General features: G+C 40.8%; 1 protein-coding gene across 3 annotated transcripts in view; it reads right to left on the bottom strand.

Moving 5' to 3' along the window:
* The window catches only part of mtgo (miles to go), a 596,892-nt gene that overhangs the window by 222,935 nt on the left and 348,198 nt on the right, over nucleotides 1-25,759 (bottom strand). The window contains exon 1 of one of the 3 annotated variants that reach the window (XM_083118290.1): nucleotides 22,194-22,473. The exons of the other annotated variants lie outside the window; for them this stretch is intronic. The gene's annotated coding sequence lies outside the window, so the exon portion shown is untranslated. Of the gene's footprint in view, nucleotides 1-22,193; nucleotides 22,474-25,759 lie in introns of those variants that run through there. 3 annotated transcript variants of the gene reach the window in all.

The following is a 25,759-nucleotide window of genomic DNA, read 5'->3' as shown; positions in this document are numbered from 1 at the left end:
CCGGGGTGACCCTTTCACGTAGTACGTAGTAGATAAAATCGAATTTGGGTCTGTAAACTGAGAAAAGAGGAGAGATGCGCTTTTGAAAGTGTGAGCATTGAATGAACTCTATAAAGAACTACAGCTAGGAAGACATTGATAGAGGAATAGATTCTAGCGAGCCGAGAGAAACTAAAGAAGGACTAAAATTAAATGGTGTGACTCAGTTGTTAGCATATGCAGATGATGTAGACTTACTGGGGGATGATGTGAATACAATTAAGAATAATGCTAAAATATTTTTCAAAACTGCTAAAGAGATAGGTTTGGAAGTTAACAAAGAGAAAACTAAATATATGCTTACAGGCCGAAACCAAGTGTTAGGTAATAATCAAAATCTAATTATTGATAACAACTCGTTTGAACCAGTTTCCAAATTCAAATACTTAGGAGTAATATTAACAAATGAAAATTATATTAAAGAGGAAATAAAAAGTAGGCTCAATTCAGGAAATGCATGTTACTTCTCTCTTCATAAACTTTTGTCTTCTCGTTTAATATCTAAGAAACTAAAAGTTAAAATATACAAAACAGTAATTTTGCCTGTAGTATTATATGGATGTGAAACTTGGTCCCTTACATTGAAAGAGGAACATAAATTGAGAGTATTTGAGAATAAAATCCTTAGGAAAATCTTTGGACCTAAAAGGGATGAGGAGACAGGTGAGTGGAGAAGGTTACATAATTTAGAAGTACATAATTTGTGTTCATGTCCAGATATTATTAGAATAATTAAATCAAGAAGACTTAGGTGGGCAGGCCATGTGGCACGAATGGGAGAGGAAAGAGGAGTTTACAGGATTCTTGTTGGGAAACCTGATGGTAAGAGACCTGTAGGAAGGCCAAGACGAAGATGGAGGGACAACGTTGAGATGGACCTAAGGGAAATCGGTAGGGATGGAAAAGAGTATATAGATCTTGCTCAAGATAGGGAAAGATGGAAGGCCTGTGTTGCTGCAGCCATGAACCTTCGGGTTTAAGAAGGCTAGGGAGTTAGTTGGTTTAGTTAGAGCCGAGAGAACAGTATTCTTTCATCGTGGAAATGAATGACTAGAAGTAGAAGGTGAGATCTGAGATACCACTCAAGAAGAGATACAGTAAGCCTATGAGACGCACAGCCATTTTGGTGGTGCCTGCTAAGAGTAAAGCCAAACGCATGTTAGCTGTTAATATCGCATCCATTAGAAATTCGTGAAGGACGCATGCACGAAAAAAAAACAGCCCTTAACAATGCTGCGGGCAAAATGCCGATGGATATTTGGAGGAGAAATATCGACGTAGCGCGAAGAGGGTGCGGGAGGGGAAAGTACTCAATCCTTAGTTTGGAATGGCGCCAAACACTCCACTGGATGACGTCAATTTCCGTACGAGATACCCAACTTGTTCAGCCGCACCTGTAGGAAATATGCAACACGCAATACCCAAAAGTGACAGGTGGTTCAAAAGAAAATGCTTTGTTACCATCTTCCCCCCTACATGATGTGATCAGGATCCTTGTATGAGACTAAGACAAACATAATACAGATAAGGATAAATGAAAGTACGATGCAACGAGAAACCTAGCTTGAAATCGTACACCACAAACGAACTTAGTGAAGGGGGATGCTATCCCCACCTAGCATTTTTCCCCCCAAAACAGTCCACTCCCCAGTTGTTTCACCGTCCCCATGTTAAACCATAGCGGCATGCACCAGCTAAACTCAAGGCTCGACCAAACATCCTCCTTTCATCAGACAGGGTTTCTCATCCATGTTCCGAGATGGAGTTCTTGCAAACGTTTTTGACTTTTTAAGACGAGGGGCCTTTTACACCGTTTCTGAGGAAGTTTTTACACTATCCTTACCTTTTTTAATGTGTTGCGTTTGTCCTGCGCAGGTCCCATTACAGCCTTGCACTTTTAACTTTTCCCAAGGGGCTTCTTCACACTCATTTTTAATTTTAAGGTAAGTGTATTTTTCCTCGTATACTTAGAATGGTTCAAAGTGGCCTACGTGCCAAAGAACCCACAAATTTCCAATCAGTCCAAACATACCATGAAATGAAGCGAACTTTACATGTACACACGGGATCACACCAAACTTTAAACTTGCAACATATATTTTCTTTAGTTTAATGCAATTATAAGTCTATGACCATCACACGTACGAGGTGCGTCATGCTACACAAGTTTGCAGCGACATGAATGCAACTATTATGTTTCACAAATCAATACAGACTAACTACTCTCGCACTTTCCCTACCATTTTCAGTCTCTCTTAGGTGTGCTACCAACTGCGGCCTGAATAAACTCTGCAATTCTTCCTCCAAGTCTCACGAAACACCCAACATCAAATAAACAAGGTATGGTATGTAGTATTGCCCACGGGACGAGACGGGACAGGCTTTTAAAAATTCGAGACGAGACGAGATTGACCATGTGTCATAAGACAAACGAATATTTTCGAGACGAGACAGCATTTCCACGAGACGAGACAGGCCAAAGTCTCGTCTCGTGGGCAACACTAATGGTATGTATGTTGTGAACAGGAAGTATAGTACCTGCTGCACTTAATTTTACCTGCAAGCTACTATCTTACAATATAAACGTAGTCAGGAGCATCATCTCTACTTGCATTAATTGATTGATTGATTTGCTTTATTTTACTTCACCTTTTGTGCCACTTTTGGCTAATTTGCGGATAGGGATGAGTGATGATATGATGAAATTGATGGACACTCACAAACATCCATGCCCAGGTCGGGATTCGAACCCGGGAGCCCTGGCGTCGTAGCGCGATATGCTAACCCTCCCTTGCATTAAATGTAATGCTTTCATGATACAGTAAGATGCCACTGACCTTGTTCTAACATATCTAAGTGTGCAGTGGCGGATTGATTATATTCTTTTGTGGGGTTCAATCAGTTATTTTCTTTCTGTCGGCCGCTACAGTGCCGCCGGGCCAGAAACCGCCGTGGAGGCCGCTTTAATGGCAGTGACCCTCTGTTGCAGTGTTTCCCTATGAAGGAACTCGCGGTGAAACAACCAATTAGGCCTAGTGCTTGGGCAAGAAGCGACAACGTTAAAAATACCCCTCCCCAAAGCAGGATTTTGTCAAAATAACCGTCCTGCGCTGTGATTGAACGACTCCACTCCACTGTAGGTTAGACGTCGTCTCGGGTGTGATGGCCCTTAAGCCCCCTCCCTAAATCCGCCCATAGTCCTCTATTCGTTGTTTCACAAAATATAACTGGTTCGGAATAGAAAACTTATTACTATTTACCTACTTTCTGAAATCTGAAACAAAATTATGAATCCCTTTCAATTTGATTCTCGAAGCGCCCAACAGCGACAATCACCTGTTTGGAAAAAGTTGCAAGACTTTTTTTTTTTTCAGACAGAAAGAAGAATCATTGTGAAAGGAAGTCGACGGTAACAATATAAATACAAAAAGAGTGGTCGCATTCCAGGGAAACAAGAGGGGTAGCGGAAGTGAAAAATGCAGTCCTTGCAAATCGTCTGCATATCCGTGACTCGCTCGCCGCATTCTGAGCAATGTTCGAGATTCATTTCTGGAAACCTCGAGAGGCGGGAGGGGGAGAAGGAAGCAATCTTGTGCAATTTGACACGCCAAGCGTCCCGAGACGAAACGGAAATCAAGTCTGGCCGTTCGTGTCCCTTTCTCCGTGGAGAAAGGTAGGGGAGTGAAAGCGGAGCATCACAAAATACCACCGAGGAACGCGGATGTGTGGAACTCTTTCTCCGGTAATGTATCGAGAGGAGTATACCAGCGATCAAACTGCCCGTTTCAATGGTGACTTTTCGTGGGACGAACGTCCAGGGCCGGTTTTAATTCTCGGGGAGGCATTCCGTCCGGTTTGTTCACGCGCTCGTAAGGGTTATTTCTCGTTTGATGCACATTAAGATGAATTTGCGGATGCCTTGCAGTGCCGAGCCGACCGTTCTTGTCGGTTTCCCTCAATCCTGCTTATACAGGGTGATTCATAACTCCCTCCGGAGTTTCGAACGTTCATAGAACAAGAACTACGAGAACACATACAGTAAAAAGGTGCACGCACATCAGTGCATATAAAATATCTCCATGTCTGCACTCGTAATAGGTCCCATCACATAATATTAGTTTTAGCCCGCTGGTGGCAGTATAACGCAAACATAGCGCACACTGGTGAACCCAAAGCTTTCTGCGTCTTAGAATTCGCTATGCGTGAGTTGGTTGTGACGATGCAACGGAATTTCGTACGAAATATCGAACAGAAGCACCTACGGACAAGGTGTTGTCCTAGTTGCGAACATATGCTGTCTGAACAGGAATATACTTGAAGGACTATTACCTAATCGCGAACACATTTTTCTGCCTTGGCTGCTCCTTTGCGAAGCCGGAAGGGACCGTCAACTGAGACATGTCGAGAAATGTGTGGCACTAACTTGATATTTCAGGATTGATGTTTGCCGCGTCATAACCAAACTTGGAGAGATACTTTATGTGCTTATATGCACCTTTTTCTGTGTTACAGTTCTTGTTCTACAAACGTTCAAAAAGCCGGATGGAATTATGAATCACCCAGTAGTTTGCTCAGGACATAGTTTCCCAATGTTTTCCCTGTTATGACGTGACTCCGAGGTTAACTAACAGTGGTGGAATGCCAACAGGGAAGTGACACGACTTTGGAACTGAACAAATATCAACATCACTGTGTGTGAAGTACGAAAGAAACCTTGTGTTTTTAATCGAATATGACCGCCTATTATTTTTACGTTATCAAGACCAAGAAAAACTATCACCTTTGTACCAAAAAGAAAGGAAAGCACAAAAATATCATCCCTAATAAAATAAAACGTGGACAAAAGTCCACACGACCAGGGTTCAGGCGAAAAGAACGTCCTTGGCCTCCTGTGCCCTACTCCGGAATTCGATCTAGCTCTTTGCTACTTCTATTCTCAGCATCTGTGGTTGTACTACTTTGTATATCGCAGTCACTTTCTTGCCACCTTCCATACAACAAACATGAAGAAAATATTACAATTATGGACATGTAAAATTGAATGCAACATAACAGAAATATAAGTGAAACAGTGTGTGCTGTATGGGTCTTCACTAATCGCGAAGATCGAAACAATGTTAATATTTTTTAAATGGAATTCATGAAGGTACACTCACGAATCCGGAACCTTTTACGAGATTGTGAGTGATTACGTGTGCCTTGATGTATCCTCTTCCTATTAGACCTATAATTTATGTGTTAGCGTTGGGGCTATTTGCTTCTTCTCGTAATAAGACGACATAAGCCTCTCGGCCAAAAAAAAAAGACAGCGAATTAAACGAACCAGGCACAACATGGCCACAAGATTGCTCAGAAAAAAAAAAGATGCAGAATTGAATTGAGTTAGGCTATTTTACGTCGCTTCTCTGCCACTTTTGGCTAATCGCGGCGATGAGAATAGTGATGATATGATGAAGGGACACTCGCAAAAAACACACATGCACTGGCGTGGAATCGAACCGGGGAAACCTGGCGTCGCAGCGCGCTGTGTTAACCACTCAGCCACGGAGGCCGGCTTGACGATTCAGAATATTTCACTGAGAACTACGGTTCGAAATGAAGATGCGAATAGTGAATCAACCAAGCAAGTCAATTTTCATGGTAAAGTGGATTTTTTGTTTTCCACTTTTGCTAGAATTGCAAATGCTCTTGTTAACCCAAACAGGGAAGTAAGTTTCGGGAATATCGCTTCTCTTGGTTCAAATGCAAGGATTGATTGATTGATTTGGTGTTTAAAGTCCACTTTATGCACAGTAAGGCTAATCGGGACTGGGCCTACAGTTTAAAGTGGGATCGGAACCACCATGTGCCTCCACCGGGTATCGAACCCGGGACACCTTGATTTCAAATGCAAGAAGAGAACAGATGTTGACTGGTCGAAGAGTTAGTCGTTTACGACTGTGGATAAAGCAACGAGCACAGACAACAAGTTCACCGAGAAGAGGTTTCGAAATGGTGTGTTCCACGCCAAAAGTGCCGACCATAGTCGCGAAAAGTGGCGACTTCAAAACTTGACGTGAGCTCAAAATCTGCGACTTTTAATAACACTGTTGGGAACTAGTTTTCGTACGCCACTTCACTTTAATTGTGGATGGAGAGGAGAGTAGTGAGTTTCCGCATAAATGTATATAACATCCACGAAACGGCCGTTGTGGATCGGCCACTTAATTTTCACCATACTCGGAACTAACGCTCCGTTAGTCTGAAAGTCGACCGTTTGGTATCGAAACCTCGAGCCGCTCATTGGCACAAGCTAAGCCAATCGGGCGTCGACTACGGTCGCCGAAACATCAATCGAGGCCAGTTGTTAAAAAAAAAAAAAAAATGGCGGAACAAAGCCGAAACCAACATGTATACCTATTTTTATCCTTCTTGAAGAAACTGCGCACATAAGAACCGAACTGTAAAACCAGAAATTCGGATGGGTTCATGGATAACGTCTTATTTTCATTCTTCTTTTGCCGTGTAATGACGCAAGCGCTAGGAACTTCGGCCATTATTGGCAAAAAATGTAAAATAGCGGGCAACGAGTGTTAAAAAGGTATGCAGAATAGGTCGTTGCCATGCAGGCGTTGCTAATTCTGGTTTCCTTCCTGCCTCCCACCCCTCTTCTCCTCTCAATATTATTGCTCTGTAATTTTTCCATCACTTTTTTGTGCTTCTATGACGTTGTTTCTTTTTTGGCATTATTTAGAGGTCGACGAAGGTCCGTGTAAGGTGTTATGTGTCAGATGTTCTGATTGTTCCACTACATCCAACCACAACCCCAAAGCAAAAATGTCCAGGTTTCAGATCGCCCGGAGCTGAGACCGGTGAATGAATATCCATGTAGCGAAACTGATCCGGTATACGGAAATAATAGATCGGTTTTTAAATTATAGGCATATCATCACACATGATAGTTTAACAATACTGGGATGGGACATTCTTCACTCCATTCAATACTTACCAAGAACTGAAACTCGACTGTCTCCGAGGATAAAATCCTCATACTCTAGTTAAAAGCCGAGGCTGTAAACACACATAATGACAAACACAGGAAAACGACTCCACAGACTCCTGGCGCCAGACCTCGTTGGCCTGCAACATTGCAGTTACCAGTGGGGGGGGGGGGGGATGAGGGTCACTTTCCCAAACGGGATATCTATACTTCATTATTTATATATGTCATATTTCGTTTGGTTCCCCGTAATTGTAAACCTAATGGGATTTTTTCGAGGGATTGTAGCGTCAAAACGAGGCGTCAATGTGCGTGAAAAAGTCCATACATCGCTTACACAATTAATCCAGTCTTCTGATCCGGATGTACTAAACTAAACTAATATGAGAGACAAAATGCCCGAGTCTATTAGCATCTAACAGAGGTTAAATTCTGATTAACAGATTACCATTTGTGATTATTAAAAAAATCAGGTGCACTTTACTGACAATATAAATAAGACAGAAAAATTAGCAACACTGTCAACCTGGAGAGGAAAGGCCACTGACATAATAGCACCAGATAAATATCCTTCGAAGATAGGCGACGGAAGATTATTTTCATTTAGCATATTTTCCGAAGCTACAGATCACGGGCGTATTAGCTATTTAGGCAAGGTTTTTTTTCCTGGGTCCCTTGCTTATTGTTTTTTTTTTACGGTAACAAAAAAAGGAGGGAATCGTAACCAACTCATACAAATTAAGAAGATCCTGGAATTTAAATTTTGGAGCCTCTCTCCTTAACTTCACTACAAAAATAAGAATAAAGAACTAATCGGAAGTTCTATATATATAAAAAAAAGTCTCGTACCAAAAAAAAATGCTTCCAAAGACTAAACCAAAAGTACAGGAAGGTTTGAAGAACGCCATTCTTCAAAATATGTTGAAAGTGTGAATATGATACGGAAGAATAAAGTTCATGAATGTGATAAATGAAAATAAAATACATCTGCCAATATCATTCAACTGAATCCAGATGTTAAGGTTTATTATTATGCCTCATTAGTTTTGAGATATGAATTGTAAACTCACTTTATTGCACATATAGGCTAATTGGAACTGGGCCTACAGTTTAGTGTAAATCGAAACCACCATGTACTAGATCCGGCATTGATTATAAGGGGTGTTATGTCCCATTGGGCCAATCACGACGGGACGATCGAAGATCAAGCGACATACGAAAAAGAGTACCCATGCCAGGTCGGACTCGAACCCAAAATCTTCGATGCGGAGGTTATCCCTGCAGATAACCTTTAAGTTGAACATGATCACTATAATAATAATAATAAAAAAAGTCGATAAAGGTATATTCACAACATTAGCTCGAATAATCGAAGATCCCTGCAAGATAATATATATCTGAAAGGCATCCAAGAAATGCTCCATCAACAGCATCAGCTGGCCATCGCACATGGACCACGGGCCTGAAGGAGTAAATATTCAAGCCTCGTCGTGGAACGGGACCAGCGCGCAAGGCATGCCAAGGAAAAGAATCACACCCAACATTCCATGCAACACAGACAGGGCGCTGACGCAGCAGCCAATCACGGAGGGCACACGGCAAGGTCGGTTCACACACGGATCCGCGAAGAGGTGGTGGCTTGTCTCCAAGTGACGTTGAGTTTAGGAAATCTTGAGGTAATACGAGGTGTGGTCAAAATGTTTTGCCAAACGCTAGGTTTCTGTTGCCAAAGGACAAAACTTTCCCAGAATTTTAACGCTTCTGTAGGTTACCTGCCACCCGGCAACAAGAGTTCTACATCACCGTCGTTTCTGAAATATGTTGCTCCTCTACGAAGTTGCACCTCGAAGGTCCAAATAGGAATGATTCAAGTGTTGGCTTTTCAAGAGTGCATAGCCGATGCGGCAGAATGAGGTTTTCCTTCATCGAATATTTTCATCGTTGCCCAATTCTTTCCATTTTTCATTCGATTCGTCAATCCCACTGCTGACGTCACTTTCACACAACACTGTTCTGCGCAGTGTTACCTTGTTCGAGTATTTCTAAGGGTCTTTTTACAAGCTGACGCTTTGATGCAGGTGAGGGGGTCTTCACAGACAGTCACTCGCTGAAGCCCTACCTACAGAGATTCTAGTACGTGCAAGGTGGATTCATACAGGTGAGCCAATGAATAGCAGTGAACGATCATCGGTTGAGATTACATCGTAAACAGAAAAAAAATATTCATTTGGTTTATTTTATTTTACTTGGCAGAAATCCACTTTTAGCAAATCGCTAAATTGAGGATTGGTGATGTTAGTATGAAATTGATGAAGGAACATTCATAAAGAACACCCATGCGAAGGCCGGGATTAGAACCCGGGATCCCTGGCCACGCTGTGCTAACCACTCCAGCACGGAGATCGGCAAACAAACTCCATTCTTCCCTAAACTGTAAGTCATTTAGCATCAAGAAGATGCATTAAAGGAAATCAGCAATCAACACTGATTGTTCAAGCCAGTCGTTTCGTGGCGATGGTTACATCTGCATCAACCGTTCACATATTTGCGGATGCAATGGGTCACAAAACTATATGCTCATTATCATCTTCTAGGTTCACTGCAACATGCTGGTGATTTTAACAGCGATCTTTAGATTGAAGATTCAAATGCGCAGTAACCACGCACACACTCTCACCTGAGAGCTTGTCTCCGTTCACCTATCGCATGCGTCAAAGTCCTCGACGAGCACAGACATACCAGAGGTGAAACGTCATCTGAAATTAGAGCCTAGGCCACTCTTTCGAAATCCCACATCCCGTTAGACGAGTACATCTCCTCCATACTTAAGCAGAGATATCAAAGAGGCGCAGCAACAGACTGGCGTCGTATGGGAAGTAACGGGCACCTTCCTCGTTTCTTCCAAGTTTGGAGAAACGCTGGCAACACATTGCTTCACGTGGAATGACTGCGCGATTGATTGCTGACGCGACAACTCCCTGACTCTTCCGGAATTTTTTTTCATTAATACAGACCATTTTTGTGGTGTTCTAAGGGAGATTTTACCAATCACGCAGGCTTGTGGGGATGTTTATGCCATTGCGGAATGAAATGTTTTTGGTTGGTTGGAATTTTTCCGGCCTTGTCCACATAAAGCGACTATGGGGCTCACCCAGAATCAAATCAATGGGTACCTGATGGGAAACCCGGGGGTGGGGGGTTAAGGCGGCCGCAGCGTGGTGCTGATCACATCACCTCCAAAATGGCCGATATCGATTTATGGTCCTATCTCCACATCCCCTAAAACGTGCCTTCATGGCACGGCGCTATATGCACGGGGATCGTTGCCTACCTTTACCTTCCGTTGCCTACCTTTACCTTCTCACGTGGCTTGTGTCGCTTCAGTTTCAAACCTTTTTTTCATTCCAATAGCCAGTTTTACGTATTAAACTGCACTTGTTATTAATGAGAATAAAGTTGGTTTGCTCGCAATAAACAAACAAAAATAACTGAATGAATCGACCTCCGTGGTGGAGTGGTTAGCACAGGTCGCTGCGACGCTGGGGGTCAGCCGGGTTCAAATCCCGGCATGGGTGTTCTTTGTGAGTGTCATCAATTAATCGTATCATCACTCATCCCCATCTTCGAGATTAGACAAAAGTGGCAGAAAATAGAAGAAACATTTTTAGATAATGCATCTCTCATCGAGAAGTTGATTCCAGAAAAAAAAAGTGGAAATTATTTTAATTACCAAATATTGCCACAAAAATACCTTAAGGCTTACAGGTCACTCACTCACTGGCACTTGTGACAGCACAACCGGCCCAAAGGGGTAGCTGGGCACGCGACCGGGGTGCCAAATTGACCATGCAACATAAACGTTATTTGTTAGGATAATCACAAAATAAATAAACGGAAATGTATGTTCGATCAGCACTCGACCCTGAGTCTCTGCTCTGTCAAGACTGTCAAGAATGACAAGAATGTTTCAAGTCATTTCCCCGATTCTGCGTGGCTCTGAGGCCTACCCAGCCTCGTATGAATCACAATGGGTACCTGGGGCAGCCCAGCCGTGGGGGATAAAGGTGGCCGGGCGTGAATCTAATCACACCATCTTAACTATGGTCGAGATCAAGAATATGTGGAGCTCTACTTCCACATCACCCCATATGCCTTCATGGCATCTGTGCACATGCACAGGGGTACATTTACCTTTACCTGTGACAGATTCGGAGTCTATGTTCTTCTGGCGCTTCAAAGCAACAAATCAGTGGAGAAGTTTTCTTGCGAGCGAACGGTCGCCACTGAACTCCAGCAGGGGCAGCAAAACGAAAGAGTTCGTTCTTCCGATTGAAATGTCATCTGTTGGAGAGAAAATCAAACACACAAAAAAGATCGCCTCATTACTGTGCTCTTTCATGAATCCAGTAGGAACCGAACGACAGATGACCTTACTTTCATCATCAGTGAATGTTTCATCTTCCTTTTCAAATTGGCAGAAATCCTTTGACCCTTCAGATTAGTGGCTACGGTGTTCAAAATCAGCGGTAGGAAGTCGCAGAATGTAATACCTTTTCCTAAAATAAACGTAGAAAATTTGCAGACGACCAGATAATGATGGCAGTGAGTGCAAATGATCTACAAGATCTGTTTTCAAACTTCAAACAATTTTTACAAATTACATGAAAATTTAAGAGGATAAAACAAAGTCAATGGCAATAAATGGTAAAAAAAATCCTACAGTGAAAACAGTAAAAAAGGATAGAATAATTGAAAATTTGGGAAGCCATATTTCAGAGTTCGAACATCAAAAAGATGCTAAAATATAACAGATGAAATGGAATTTTGGAAAACATTGAGAAAATAAATTGAAATTAGATACCGTAGCTAAGATAATTTCAAAACCGACTCTTCTATATGCTTGGTAGCGAATGGTGGGCACTTGGTCAACATGATAAAACTAGAATAAATTATTAACAAATGAGATTTTTGCAGCTAGTGTTGCCCACGAGACGAGACTTTGGCCTGTATCGTCTCGTGGAGTATCGTGGAAATGCTGTCTCGTCTCGAAAATATTCGTTTGCCTTATGTCACATGGTCAATCTCGTCTCGTCTCGAATTTTTAAAATCCTGTCCCGTCTCGTCCCGTGGGCAACACTATTTGCAGTCTTTAAGAATAGTAACCTTATGAGACAAAATTTAAAGTGAAGAAATCGGAACGGTCTCCTGTTTATAGAAACTACGTTCCTGCAAATTACCAACTTACATTATCACACAGTTGCATGATCGTGCACGGAGCTTAATATTCTGTGCTGGTGAAAAAAATACAGTCTGAACTGTCAAAATTCAGGCAACGACGACGTAACACTCCATTTATGAGGAGTGGCGAGCGATTTTGTTACTCCCTGGCCATTTGTTTTCAGAAACAGGCACTGTCAGTGCTGAGAGGGATTTGTATTTTTTTTCGTATTTGTGGTCATTCATTGGTCGCTTGTCACCTGTCACGGTTGCGACGTGCACTTTGTCCTAAAAGATATTTTCGCCGCTATTTGTCGCTGTCGCATACACTATCTCGTTCTCAATGGAATTTCCATATGAAATATTGACCGGTAGATGGCTCTTTATTTTTGATACCATTCTTCGATTAGCGAATTTTAAGAGGATGTAAATGTTGGGTTAGCTATATTCAGTTCGATATCTACACCACGATTGAGAACGAGTATGTAGGGAGTAAATAAAGCACTGGACTAGACTAGAAGCAATGCTGTCGCAGAATATACCATGTCTCGGGAATCTGTGGAGCAAGGCCGCGCATATCGGTACAAAAGGGGAGACTGCGAGCTTTCACTTCCCCTCTCACGAGTCACTACTTGCGCAGAAACATGTTTCCGTTCGCTCGCTCCATAGATTCCCGGTATAGAGTGGTGCTGCAATTCCTTGTTTATGAATGTTTCCATGCCAGCAGTTAAATAGATGGTTGGAATATACCGTTCTAAGAAGTTGAAGAAAGATCGACTTGGTTTGTTTCACTGCCACTTTTAGCTAATCGCGAAGAAAAGGATGAGTGATGATACGATTAAATTGATGAAGGGACACGCTGAAATAACACCCATGCCCAGGCTGGGATTCGAACTCGAGACCCCTCGCGCCGTAACGCGTTGTGATAACCACTGCGCCACGGAGACGTCAAGTCCGAGCACACAAACGACTCAACCTCACCACGGAAGGTTCCAATTATGGCCTGGGTATATGTTCATCACCGCCTCGAATATACTTAACGCAATTCCAACTGGCGGCTGACCTTCAAGGCTATTTCTGGCCCTTTCTATCCCCCAATCATTTTCGGGGGCGTGTGATTTGATTTGATTTGATTTTAGTTTATTTTACTTCGCGTTTTGTGCCTCTTGGCTAATTTGCGAAGATGGGGATGAGTGATGAAATGATGAAATTGATGAATGGACATTCACAAACAACCAAGCCCGACCGGGATTCGAACCCGGGACCCTTGGCGTCGCAGCGCGATGTGCTAACCACTCGGCCACAGGGTCGGGCTCGGGGGCGTGTGGTCCGATGCGTGTCAATAACCTGTTGCGAAGTAAAAGCTGAAGGGATCACATCGCTTTCCCGAAGCAACGTTGCCAAGCGTACTTCAGTGTTTGCCAATTGTCTTTATATGACTGTGTGTTCGCCTGCATTCCAACCTGTGGGTGGTCCTTCCGGAAACTTCATCGTTCAGGACCACGTGTGCAGTTGTAGCATTAACCCCCGCTGATTTTTGCTGCTGACAATTCCGTTGCCCGACAAGACTCTTCCTCGCTTTACAGTACGTTTGGCAATATGTGGTGCATCCAACGCTCATTCATTTGTTTCGTTCCGCGAACAACGTTCGGTACCTTGTAACTCGAAAATGCCCGATCTGAGTCGAAGAAAATTCAACTGATCGCTGATTCGCTGTCTCCCAGCCGCCAGTTCGAGTTGCGTTCAGTATAGTGACAGAAAAAGCGACGTGAAGTGTGAAAAATACGAATACAAAAGTAACTAAAGAGAAAAATTATGTTGGTATGCTTGAAGACGTAAATAATGTAAACTACAAAAGGGTGTCTAGCAAAATAACTAATCCAAAATTCTTGTGTTTTTCATAACTTTTTGTTTACCTTTCTTTTCTTAACCTTTATGAACCCTGCTTAAGTAAAGTTGAAAATTAGCAATTCAGAAAATAAATATTTATTTAATGAAAAACTCCTACCAAGAGGTCAGTTAAGATGAAAACTGAAGATGTATTTAACAAGAGCATTAGACTTGCCTTATATATTAATGCATCCTGGACTGCATGTGTTAGACTAGCGAGGGAGGCTCTGGCATCTGAACTCACAGCCAGCATAGAAGTACAAGGAGACGAAACTGGGTTGATCTTCCCAAACCTACATGTAAAAGCAATTTAAAATTCTCGTAATCGAGTGTTGCCACAGGCTTGTGTGTCGCACGATGGAATAAGAACTTTCACAGAGTCACGATGTGTATGTAACTTCTGCTGCGAGTGCTTCGGAAAAGCTACTCTGAACAAACAAGAACCTAGACACTAATACAAACACTTTACTCTCTCAACATTCCTTGCGAGTCATTCATCTTACAGTGCATACAAGGTTCTTCTCACAATGTTCTGCGCATGTGCAGTCGGCTAGAACGCACACTAACGCGCACCTTCTATCTGTCGTTGTGAAGAATGCTCCGCCCACTTGCTGCTTTTAGCCCTTTTGCGCATCTTGAACACATATGAGCACATATTCCTTCTTGGCGCAGCGCCACCATCTTATAGCATTAGTTCCGCGTCTAAATCCGCATAAACTGTGGACATGAGACAACACTTATCAGCTAATAAGGCCACTTAGTGTAAGTTTTTGCAGTGCCTGTCATGCGAACACGATGTCATAACGCCCGAAGTGCCATTCCGTATCCTCATTTACCTGGCAGCTCGAACAACAAATACGCTCATAACGCAACTAACACGACCATAAAGCAAACCGTACATCACATGCTAATGCGAAATCGTGCAACGTTACACAAGGACACAAAAAATAAACTCCCGTTAACCACGAGACAAACGCATGAGATAATGAGTAATTTAACTCCAGCTGCAAAACGTATTTATACTGTTAGTAATTTCTTCGTCCGTTAAGTAGGAAGAGGAATTTCTACATGGTCATTATCTTAATTTTTATGGTTCTCTTTTACATCCTTGAACCTGGAAAGCAAGTAATACGTAAAAAGCGCCAATTAAATCGTTCGACTATAAAACGGTCACCGCGTCGCGTAAACTAATATGTTATTACAAGTAATTATGTTTCGGGATATTGCGTGTACCTAGTACTGGATCACGATTCATTCGTTACATGTGCTTGACGGCGGGTGGGTTCTCTCGGTCGTGTCATTTCAGTTAAGCTGAGGAAAAATTGTTTCGACTTGCAGGAAAACTGATCGCTTCATCTTTTCTGTTCACTGAATTTTTGGTTCGAGTCTCTGATCATTATGTATACACTCAGCATCGTGAAGGCACGGAGAAGCTACAGTACATTACAGTACTTCACTGGACTTCTTGTGGCGAGTGTTACGCAATCTGTTGATTTTAGTTCCGTCACAGCCACCAGGCGGTAAACATTAGTGTACACAAAAATGGCACAGGTGAGCAATTATTCTTTCGGAAACGTACTGATTTAACATCATATATTTCTACCTGTGCGGAACTGTGTACACCATGACGCCACCCACACTGAGACATGAGGCATGTGATTGAGACGACTACCTTTGCCTTTTGTCCCGTGGAAACCATACTGTGATGGGCGTCGAAGAAATTTTTGCAGCGGGAGTCCGGCAAATGATAAAAATTGAATAGTAGATAAATAATAAGTATTATTACCACGGTTATAAAAGTTGTTACACAATAATAAGTTATTACTAACAAAAATAAATTTCATTAAAAATAATAATAATTATTATTATTGCTATATAAAAGGAGCGACTCGATCCACTAAACGAGTGAATTACCAGCACAACTATTTTCCATTATTTCTTTTGCATTTTATGCAGAATGCATTTTGATATTAACCTTTGCACGACTCGTTCAAGAGAAGGCTTTAAATGTTAGGGGGATTATTTTTTATATAAAGTGTGTTGTGTGACTTCTCACCTACAACTGTCATTATTAGAATTTTGAAAACTGTGAAACCACTTGTTCTTTGGATGAAATGGTAGAATATAACCGTGTTCCTGTATTTTTCAGTCAATACATTTATACTTTGATTATTCTGTTCGAATACTAACTAAGTTAACTTGATTTCTGTTCTTTACAATAAGAGTAACAAACTTTCGGCTTTCTTGTATCTTTACATGAACAATGTCAATTTTCAGGGGTCCAGCGACCCGTTCGACCCCCCCCCCCCTCCCGAAGCCCATGCTACTGTTTGCCGATCTGCTCAGCTTTGCATACAATGTATTGCTGTCAATGGGCAAATGGCGGTCATTTTGAACATCTATAACTTTATAAAGCATGTGATACCAAAAAAGGTTCATACTTACTGTTATAAATTCACCACTGCATTTGAAACCCTTGGCATGGGGCAGTGGTGTTAGTGTCGTTAGCTTAAGTAAAGGGGAAGTTTGTAGCTAGCATATTTTACGATATTTCAGAAATTTTGGTGCTAGTATATTAGTGTTTATGTTATTAACGTTCAGACTGTGTAAACACTATTTTGGGACATACTGTATAATCGGCAATTTATCCACCATTTTCCACTTTTTCATGTTTGTTTGTTTAAGCAAAAACTCAATTCATGGTAATTTGGGAGCTAAATTACATCCTTGAAAACGATCTTACATCCCTTCCCAGATGAACAATTCTACAGCCACAGTAAACTAATCACAAAGATTTCAACATTTTTGTTATTTTCACGTCCCCTGTCCACACTTTAAGCTAATGGCGACGATGAGCAACCACCGTAGACCATTCTCAGCGTTCCTCTGGGCGTGTCGAGTGTTCGAATCACGATTTCTAATCGAAATATTCTGGGTTCAAGTCCCGGCCACGACTTAATGAGGTCTAAAACAGAGCGAACCACACGATTCATAGACATTATAATGTTGTTGCTATTTTTTTTTTTTTTTTGTCTTTTCTTAGAAATATTGTCTTGCCTGAAACGCTGCACCGAATGCTCGAAGAGGGTATTCTAAACAGATGCGACCTTTCAGAATCGGGAATATTAGCAAGAGGCAGTATTTCCAGCAAAAGCAATTGCTAGTTTTCGCACGGTCCCAGATTCGAACCCCGGCCTTACTTCTGGATGTGGATTATTTGGCGTCAAGTAGTCTTGCGCGGGGAAGAAGGGGAGTGCCAGCCTGGAGACTTTAATATATAGGACCAGGATTTTTACAGCCTAAAAAAATCACCAAAATATGCACAATAAAATAACTTGAAACATTTCATTTGAAAGTGCGTAAGCCTATTTATTATAAGCAGCAAAACCAAATAGTGAATTATTTTCGCATACTTAGTGTTAGTTCACTTTATAAGCCCTAAGTTTCAATGTACAGTCACGGACACTTCTACATTGTAACAACGTTATTGACTTTCAATGCCATCATTACAACCCAGAAATGTTCGTGACTGTACAATATCTACTTTGTGCCAATTTTTAACTGTATTGTCAGCCAACAAAGCTTTATACCTAGGAAAAATTTATCTACATCAACTAACACAAGATGTAAAAACAAAAACAATCATTTTCGAAAATATGCCGAATATGGACAAAAGGACTAAAATATGCCCAAATATACATACGTGTACCCTATCGAGTTTTCTTTTTTCATAAAGATATGCAAAGCCACAAAATCAAAACCCAAATTATAACGAAGGCATTGCCTCATATTTTGCCCACAATATGCCAACGACATATTCGAAGTGCAACTTGTTTCGCCAACACCCCGATCATAGTGTATTGGCCGGTTCCCATGCGACGTCGAGGCTCTGCCCTACAGTCACCATGGAAGGAGGTCACGGGATGCATAGGTTATCCACGAGCGGCCCGCTTTCTCAATGCAATGTGCATTGCTCGTGTGACCTTAGTCCCTCTAAATTTAGAGCACGGAGAAATGATATCTGCATGGATATAATGCTACAAACGCTTGTGATGTTCACCACTTCAGGGCAACACACACACACACACCCACCCATAGGCGGATCTACATTTTTTTTTTTATTTTGTGAGAGGCTGTAAGCATATACGAGGTAACAATGGAAATATAGCGTGTAGGTTTCTCTAGATATTAAAAACAATCCGAATCATATACCGTATTTTCTTCTAAAAATATATCTGCAATACAGGGTGCGTCGTCTTCCACGCCTATTCAGTTTTTGATTAGCTTTATTTCTGGAAATTTTCTCTGTACCGAGACGATTTCTTTCTGGGTTCAGTGCGGTGTGTGACGAAGAAGATTAAAATGTATTCTTTACTAGATAGATCAGGTAAGTTATTCGTTGAAAGTAGACCTACGTATTACTTTATATTTGAAATACTGTAAATTAGTTATAAATTTAGTGATAAAGCTTTTTCCTAAAAAAAAAAAAAAAAAAATGTGTCTTATGCGCCGGCAAATACGGTACATTACATTCACATGCAGACAATTTCAAGGGTTCCTTTTAGGTCCGGTGATTGGATTAACTGATCGCGGCTGGACCTTCAAAGTGGACAACTGTTCAATGAATCTCCACCAGGAAACGAACCCAGGACCCTTTGATTTAAAGATTAGTAGATTTTCGTGAAATGCAAGTCCTTCTACGTTATTTGTATTAAGTGATTACAGAAAGAAATAGGTAATTGATTGATTCATTCATTCGCTTTATTTCACTTCGCTTCTTGTGCCACTTTTGGCTAACTTGCGAAGATGGGGATGAGTGATGATATGATGAATGGACACTCACAAACATCCATGTCTAGGCCGGGATTCGCACCCGGGACCCCTGGCGTCGTAGCGCGATGTGATAACCACGGGGCCCGGCAAAGAAATAGGTAAGTTTGAGATATATTTGGTAAGGAGAAGCTATCACAAACATCGTAAATATATATTTCACCTAGAATGCTCTTACTTTGTGTCTACCAGTTAACACTATTGTCTAGTATCAAGCAAGCTCTGTATTGGCTTTCCGGTGTCGACTTAGTTAAGTGTGCAGTAAATCTATTCCCGATTAATGTATTTGCGCTAAACCTTGTTTTATTATTCTACTATCTGAAAAGGATTGCTCAAATATATTTTTTTTGTTCTTGTAATATAATGCTCAAAACCATTTCATAATACTTATTAATAATTTTTGTGAGGGGAACGTGCCCCGTGCTACATCCGCCAGTGCACACACCTTACTCATTTTACAAAATCCTCAGGACTATGTGACCGATAGACAATGTCAAAACTAGATGCGTCAGCACGAAAACACCTAAGCAATAATAATAAAGCAAGCATACACGAGATTGTATAGGATACAGAGCTTTGCCTATTTGCCTTTTGAATTCCTTTGTAGCAAATCATACGGGTAGATGCTTTAAACTGACCACTTTCATGAGCCTGAAAACTCGTTTTTATAGTACCTATAAACATGGACGTCAAGGAGGGAAAAGGGGCACGGCCACTCGAAAAATGAATGTCAAATCCAAAATTATGTATTTCACACATATACTTTCATTTCGGTCATAATTTATGCTAATTATTAGGAGGGTGATGCAGGAATATGATAAAATCAGACTGAAGTAGTGTTTTTTGAGGGGTCAACACTATTATGAATTAAAATGTGCCCTTGGAAAAAAAAAATACCAGTCTTTCCCCTCCCTGGAAAAAATATTGCGAAAGCCCATACCTATAAAAATGTATATTTTAGACAATCTTACCTAAATCTTTCTGCTTATAAACACGTGGCTTCTGACAAATCCTACTGGTTGTTCTGATGGCAGATGTGCAGGAATCTTGTGCGTAGGAATATAGTGTATGTGATAAAGCCATAGTTGTTGACCTCGTACATATGACCTGTATTTTTTCCACGAATGTATTCCTTGGCCAAAAAAAAAAAAAAACACCAGAACTAACACACACGAAAGTCACGTTTTGTTTACATTGACTTCGTTTTTACAGTGGATGGAGAATAGTGTCCTGACCTTCAATAGAGAGCAAGACTTTCTGCGTGTTCACCAAGTCATCCTCATCGTCACAGGCGAGGTGGGAAAGCCGTGTGATGTAATCGAACAGAATGGTTGGCCAAGGAACGTACATCAAATTACGTAATGTCTTCATTACCAAATACTCCATTTGCCTGCATTAAAATTGTGCAAGATTTTGCGACCTAGCATCAACATCAGGTCAAAATGGCACTTAAAAAAAAATAAAAAATACTTGATTGACAACGTATACACACATAATGTTATAGGTTTTCCTGCTGCTTCAATAACCTCATTAAATGAAATCACTTCTTTCAAGGACACCCTAGTTCATTGACATGGGATGGCGATTTATTGTTCAGCTATTTGAATGACATTTTATCCACGATCGCCGTCTCAGACAGGATAGAGAGAAGTCTAACATTCCCAAAGTACACAGGATGTGCCCCTTGGCCAACAATGCCATCTGGGTAGTAGTTAAAATATTTATCATATGCTAATATGACACCATTCTGCAAACTGAATTAATGAATATCTCAAGCATTCGGAAAATTGTATTGGATGTATATTTTTATCCAAAGAGTGACTGGTATTTATTCTTCACCTCGCTAATAATTTATCTGCAATTAGTATACTACGATTGAATTTATACACAATAAAGTTATTACAAAAACTAACATGGTCCTAAATACACACCAATTTCAATAAGAGTGTAATATATCATGAACCCTCAAGGGTAATCATGGCTTCTTCAACAAAACTGTATTTATAAATCTATACCAAAGTCCTCTCTAGGTATGCATGCAAACAGAAGATTGTACCCTGACAAAGAGAAAGGGGGGGGGGGGGCTGTTCAAGAAAGCTCTTCTGTCTGCCTTTTCTAGACCAGTTATAACGGCTGTAATTCCAACCAACTTTTGTTCTCTGTAAGTTTGTTCAAACTGCAGGTTATGAAAAAAAGTGACTACGCCCAATCTTCATTTCGATGCAGTTTGTAACTCAAGGGCATCGTCTGCGGGGGGAAAAGTTCCCCTCCCCAAACAATTGGAAAAATATACGTGTAAAAAATTACTGGTGTAATATTCAGCATGTCCATTCAGATCCACGTGTTGTAAACTGTTGCAGGGTTGTTAACATGAAAAGAAGTATGACTGTCGTTCCGAGGTCTGTTCAAAATAAGTACAGAACGATGTATAAGTATTACCACGAAAATTGTCCATTATTTCCTTTCGTATTCTCACTGTGAGGTCCAAGAAAATGCCAACGAAGCATCGACACCAGAATGATTTTCATTTTTTAAAAAGTAAGATGTAGGAGAAAATTAATTAGAATAACGATAGTGATGTTTATGTACACTACTATATCTCATTCAACATGAATAAACAGCTACTGGTGATTTACAAACAACATTTGTAAACTATGCCTGTAGAAAAGTAATTAAAACTGGCAACAAAATCTCTGTGCAAGTGAACAAAACTTGATTCAATAACGCACGTTTACGTTTGTTTTCATAGTGCTTCAAGCTGTGCGTATGGATACCAGAACAGGTGCAAGGGTATTCTACAAGTTTCTAGATCTAAGCAAGTGTCTAGATTGCACGAAACAAAATTTTTCGGTTTTGTGTATGGTTTTGAACACAAAAAGCTGCGAAGTTGGCATATGACACATTATACAGTGATTTACATAGTGAAAACACTCGGTTTTCTCTTAGAAACTACTACATCAAATATAAATAACAAAACACAAAAATGTTGCTCTGACGGAACAACACCACTCTTGTTAAACACCGGACATTCATCGCCCACACACAGCCTCCAACACCCACACTTTTTTTTTACGACTGATCTCTCAAACACTTACACATCTGTACAGCATTTCAGACAGGCCCAGACTTAATACGTTTACCAGACATCCCTGAAAAATCATTCGTACACACTTCTTACACCCACGGGAGATCACAAAACAAAAGAAATAATCGAAAGGTTAGGTTTTCACAAACTTACATGATCTGGATCCAACACTGAAGTAAAGACACATGTAACCTGTCAACACGGAAATTTCCCACACGAAACAAACAGCACTACAGAACACTTCGACGTTGAAATGTCACACCAACACAAGCGAGCGAAAGAAGTAATTGTCCCGATGAACTTCACTGTTAAATCACCAGCACTGTCAATGTAAAACTCACTTGCATTTCGGCATTTAAAAAAAATAATAATAACAAGATTACTTGAACATCACAACTGCACCATTGCCTTACGCACACTCGCTGCTTACGTGTCTAGCTTGGAATGAAGGAAAATACACGACGGGTTCGCTCGCTGTCTCCCGACTTGAGGGGCGGGGCCACGCTCAGCCTCGGAGCGAGTCGGGTAAAGCCGACCGGAGCCGAACGCGAAGGTCAGTCACTTCGGGTTGTAGCGGGCGAGTCAATGAACGAACGTGGCACACGCACTAAAACCGTGAACTCTGACAACTTCGTACTCGTGCACCAGCGTTGTACGCACATGCATTTCGCATCCCGTAATGCCAGAAACGAAAGAGAACTGACGAGAATATCGGAGTGCTTGGAAAACTGAAATAACACCAACAGTTCATAGCGCTTCCATTTTCTAAGTTCCAGACTTGAAGTACAAGTGGCTCCTCCGCTGATAAAGGAGGAGGAATTAACCGATACAATCCCTCACCATTCTTTTGCTTCAAATTCTAAAAGTAAATACGCAAGGTTGTGCATCTAGACAGATAATTATATGTTTCTGAAGTTTTGTTACAAATATAAACCGATATATGTATGTTTTTACATAATGTCCATGGTGTCTATAATTTCATAGAAACAAAAATGTCCTAACTTTTCCAAAGATCCAGACCAAGAACCAAATTTTCCAGATTAAAGTGTAGAAATGAAAATCGTGGAAGCGAGGCGACCAACATACGATTTACATGACTTTAAACAATTATCTCATGGAGGCTTTGTGCGACACTTACAGGAGTTACAGTTCCTCTCAGTCTACTTCCACATTCATACTGCTGGGGGGTTCACAAAACATCGTCTTTCATTTCCATTCTTTCACTCTAAACAATTCCTAAATTTTCTTAGATTGATTTATTTATTTAGTATCCCCCTTTAACACATTTTCGCTATCCCCACTGAGCTTCTTTGCTCTCTTTGCTCAGACATAGTGTAGGAAAGTTCCCAGATTCCTTATTTGCGCCTCCCCCCTCTCCCTCCTAATAACGGTTGTCATTATATTCTCAATGTAGTTTCATTTATTTTCCTGACAATTTTTTGTCTTGCCTCCCCTGTTTCGTTGCACTGCAGGCATGACTGCAGGAGAATGAGAAATTTCGTTTCGTCTTCACCGAATAGCGGGCATTCTACGCTCCCGTCCTCCCGTTTTAGTTTAACTTGTGTCCATCCCCAAATCTGAACCAGGCCAATCCTGACCTTTCTCTTGCCCCACACAAATCCACATAGTTCCTCCTTCCCCATTCTCGATCTGTATCCACTATTTTCGCTGATGTTAACGATATTTTTGCACCGTATTTTGGCATGTTTGTTAATGTCTTCCAGTCTGGCACGTATGGCCCCTAGCATCTGCATATTAATTCTCCCCTCTACTCCGTCTTCCCACACCCATCCCAGCCCTATACCGTATAATCCCGTATTTATCTTTCCTACCTATTGCCTCCCATTACCCCCACTTATCTATGATTGTATACCGAGTTCCTTCAAATTTCCCCCCTCCATGGTGATCAGTTTTGCCCAGTATTTAATGCTCCCCATTTTGGTATCCACTTCCTCTCCGGGGCTCGTGTTGGATCGTCATGTTTGTGATTGTCCCTTCGTTCATCTCATCCTATCACAATTCAAACCAATCGCCGCGATTAGTCAAAAGTGGCAGAAATGCGACGTTAAACAAACCAAATCAATCAATCCATTAAGCAGCCAATTCCAGTATTTCTCAGCTGCTGAGTTGCGACCCCGTACCGGACCCTGACATCAATTTCACCGTGTCGCAAGAGGTTCTTCTGTATTTTTCCATTATAATGGGCACAGCAATTTTCATTAACAGATATCTTGTAGTGAGAATTTTCGGATTAATTGAAATTTTTCGGTGTTCAAACTTCAATATGCCATATGAAAATAAGCACCTACAAATTAATATAATGATGCTGGCCTGATGAAAGCACAAACTTTAGTGGTTGACAACTAATTTAAACCTAATTTGTTTGTCAAGTCTCAACATAATCGAATTTAACTGTTTATGATTATGTCATAATTTATTTATAAATTTCAAAGGTACATATTAATGTATAAAGTTTAAAAATTAGAAAGTTGTTACGAGTAAAATAGTTGGGATCGGTGGGTGCATCGAGTTGTCTCCTAAAAATTGAGAACTACTGCTGTATTCTACCATCTTCTCATGCATCCACGTTTTTACTTTTTCAGGGTGGCCGGCCACTCTATAACCATGATAAAATTCAAATATAATTCCTGGTTTTTAAGGCGAACGTTCTAAAATTAAAGGATACAAACAGACTTTTTTTTTCCAACCTCTCACCACCCACACAGATACACACACAAATATATTAACAATATTAAGTGTCTGTGATTTCAATGTGTCCAAAAATTTTAATTCAATTCAATAAAACGGTTTACATATTTAAATATTTAATTTAAAGCGCGAAGTTTACATCTGCCATTTCACATACTCTGACTTTAACTACGTTACGGGATCACGAAAAATTGGTAATTATAGGCCTATAAGAATTTCAAACTCAAATTTACGTAATCAACTTTAATATATCTTGCAATAATCTTCCGTCTTTAGGATTGTTCTATACAGGACACTAACAAAGTAAACGGATTGAGAGAATGCCTTAAGGCATTTATAAATATATATAAATTCAATGGGATTTGGAATAATAAAAGTTACAACTTTTCACGACCAAGAAAGAAAATGCACGCAGAAATCGCGCATAATTCCCGGAGCCAATAATTCAAGCATAATTCCCGAGTGGCCAGTATGTTTTTAGGGAAGGGAGGATTGACTAAAGGCTCTCTTATCTTGAAATATCGGTGTTGGGCGATATATCGTCCAGACCAGTGGTATTCAACCTGGGGTACTCGTACCCCTGGGGGTACGCGAAGACTTTTTAGGGGGTACGCACAATTTAAAATAATTATAAATAATGAGAACTGTTTCTGACAGAAATAACTTGAAAATGTAATAAAGTGAAGCAAAGAAAATAGATATTTCTTTGTCAACATTTTCCTCAAAGTAAATATAAAACAGGATCGATTGAGGATTTCATGTTACTCCCCCCCCCCCACCGACCACCAGACTAAAGGATTCTAACCCTGATATATTTTTAAAATTCTTAATAATTTCATAACATTAGAATGAAATTTGTCGTGGGACTGGTGCGTAAGTTTGTCCACAGATGGTGCTGCTTCACTGACAGGTCAGAAAACCGGTCTTGTTGCTCGTATTCGCCAAATGAACCATCAAATAATTTGGGAACATTGCATTATACACAGAGAAAAATTGGTCGCGAAAAAAAT

This window comes from Lepisma saccharinum, chromosome 3 (genome assembly GCF_977018435.1).
Source record: "Lepisma saccharinum chromosome 3, izLepSacc3.1, whole genome shotgun sequence".
Classification (NCBI taxonomy): Eukaryota; Metazoa; Arthropoda; class Insecta; order Zygentoma; family Lepismatidae; genus Lepisma; species Lepisma saccharinum.
The sequence above is the reverse complement of the archived record's forward strand: the minus strand, read 5'-3'. Positions and strand labels throughout refer to the sequence as shown.